The sequence below is a fragment of the Ascidiella aspersa genome, chromosome 5 (genome assembly GCF_963924565.1).
Source record: "Ascidiella aspersa chromosome 5, kaAscAspe10.2, whole genome shotgun sequence".
NCBI classification, from domain to species: Eukaryota; Metazoa; Chordata; class Ascidiacea; order Phlebobranchia; family Ascidiidae; genus Ascidiella; species Ascidiella aspersa.
The window spans coordinates 14,101,053-14,103,552 of NC_139451.1; the positions used below are offsets into that span (position 1 = coordinate 14,101,053).

At 55.1% G+C, this 2,500-nt stretch overlaps 2 non-coding genes across 2 annotated transcripts; both read left to right on the top strand.

Moving 5' to 3' along the window:
- The first annotated feature begins 220 nt into the window (after positions 1-220).
- Positions 221-2,031, top strand: LOC146144711 (small subunit ribosomal RNA). Its single transcript, XR_014500652.1, has one exon. It is a non-coding gene; the product is annotated as a small subunit ribosomal RNA (ribosomal RNA).
- A 247-nt stretch (positions 2,032-2,278) lies between these two features.
- Positions 2,279-2,432, top strand: LOC146144712 (5.8S ribosomal RNA). Its single transcript, XR_014499056.1, has one exon. It is a non-coding gene; the product is annotated as a 5.8S ribosomal RNA (ribosomal RNA).
- Positions 2,433-2,500: the final 68 nt, after the last annotated feature.

The following is a 2,500-nucleotide window of genomic DNA, read 5'->3' on the forward strand; positions in this document are numbered from 1 at the left end:
TGCGCTCGCGCCGGTGTTGGCGACGTGGCGGTCGAAAGGCCTGCCGACGAAGTCTTACTCCGGCGGGTGCGACGGGCGGTGACGGTTTTCTGAGTTCGGGCAGCCGAGCAAAGAACGAAATTTTAACGGAGAGAAGCCTTCGGGTTTCGCATCGACCGAGCGACGGCGCCGCATCAGCGGCGCCTCCTTCGTCGGCCTTTCGGGGCTACGCTAAAGTAGCTACCTGGTTGATCCTGCCAGTAGTCATATGCTTGTCTCAAAGATTAAGCCATGCAAGTCTAAGTACGAGCTCTCGTACAGTGAAACTGCGAATGGCTCATTAAATCAGTTATGGTTCATTTGATCGTACGTTTTACGTGGTTAACTGTGGAAATGCTAGAGCTAATACATGCGTGAAGCGCCGACCTCGCGGGAGGCGTGCTTTTATCAGACCAAAAACCGACCGGGCTTCGGCCCGCAACCTTTGGTGACTCTGGATAACTTTGCGGATCGCACGGTCTCGCACCGGCGACGGATCATTCAAGTGTCTGCCCTATCAACTTTCGTCGGTACGGTACTGGCCTACCGAGGTTCTTACGGGTAACGGAGAATCAGGGTTCGATTCCGGAGAGGGAGCCTGAGAAACGGCTACCACATCCAAGGAAGGCAGCAGGCGCGCAAATTACCCATTCCCGACGCGGGGAGGTAGTGACGAAAAATAACAATACAGGACTCTAAACGAGGCCCTGTAATTGGAATGAGTACACTTTAAAACCTTTAACGAGTATCCATTGGAGGGCAAGTCTGGTGCCAGCAGCCGCGGTAATTCCAGCTCCAAAAGTGTATATTTAAGTTGTTGCGGTTAAAAAGCTCGTAGTTGGATTTTGGGCGCAGGCGGCCGGTCCGTCGCAAGGCGTGTACTGGCCGTCCTGGCCTCACCTCCGGTTCTCCGCCGGTGCCCTTGACTGAGTGTCGGCGGCGGCCGGAACGTTTACTTTGAAAAAATTAGAGTGTTCAAAGCAGGCGATTCGCCTGAATAATGGTGCATGGAATAATGGAATAGGACCTCGGTTCTATTTTGTTGGTTTTCGGAGCGCGAGGTAATGATTAAGAGGGACAGACGGGGGCATTCGTACTGTGCCGTTAGAGGTGAAATTCTTGGATCGGCGCAAGACGAACGACTGCGAAAGCATTTGCCAAGAATGTTTTCTTTAATCAAGAGCGAAAGTCAGAGGTTCGAAGACGATCAGATACCGTCCTAGTTCTGACTATAAACGATGCCAACTAGCGATCGGGGGGCGTTAGTTTTACGACCTCTCCGGCAGCTTGCGGGAAACCAAAGTCTTTGGGTTCCGGGGGAAGTATGGTTGCAAAGCTGAAACTTAAAGGAATTGACGGAAGGGCACCACCAGGAGTGGAGCCTGCGGCTTAATTTGACTCAACACGGGAAATCTCACCCGGCCCGGACACAGTGAGGATTGACAGATTGAGAGCTCTTTCTTGATTCTGTGGGTGGTGGTGCATGGCCGTTCTTAGTTGGTGGAGCGATTTGTCTGGTTAATTCCGATAACGAACGAGACTCTGGCTTGCTAACTAGTTACGCGACCCAATCGGTCGGCGTCTAACTTCTTAGAGGGACTAGTGGCGTTTAGCCACACGAGATTGAGCAATAACAGGTCTGTGATGCCCTTAGATGTTCGGGGCCGCACGCGCGCTACACTGACCGGATCAGCATGTGCTCGCCTTGGCCGACAGGTCTGGGTAACCCGCTGAACCCCGGTCGTGCTAGGGATAGGGAATTGCAATTATTTCCCTTGAACGAGGAATTCCCAGTAAGCGCGAGTCATTAGCTCGCGTTGATTACGTCCCTGCCCTTTGTACACACCGCCCGTCGCTACTACCGATTGAATGGTTTAGTGAGGTCCTCCGATTGGACCTGGCGCGGCCGGCAACGGTCGAGCCGGCGTCCGAGAAGACGATCTAACTTGATCATTTAGAGGAAGTAAAAGTCGTAACAAGGTTTCCGTAGGTGAACCTGCGGAAGGATCATTAACGGTCTCGCAAACGCTTCGGCGAACGCGAAACTCGGACAAGCGAGAGAAAAAGTCTTTGCTACCCGGCGCCCGACCCGCGAGGAGCGGCGCGCCGGCCGGCGATTCGGTCACCCGGTAATGTTTGCGCGTCGAGTGCCGCGGTGCCGCGCGCTCCGGCTTCAAGCGTCGGCCTGGCCGACCGCTCGGCGCGGTCTATTTTGTCACCCTATAGTGCGAGGCACTGTGCGAGCGAAACAATCGTGGATGGCTCTTGGCGGTGGATCACTCGGCTCGTGAGTCGATGAAGGACGCAGCTAGCTGCGTGAATTAGTGTGAATTGCAGGACACATTGAGCATCGACGTTCTGAACGCAAATTGCGGCCTCGGGTCAATCCCGGGGCCGCGCCCGCCTCAGGGTCGCGTTGCAAACGTTCCGCGCGGGGATTTCTCCGCGCGGCTGCTGCGGCGTCGGACGCGCGAGCGCCCGT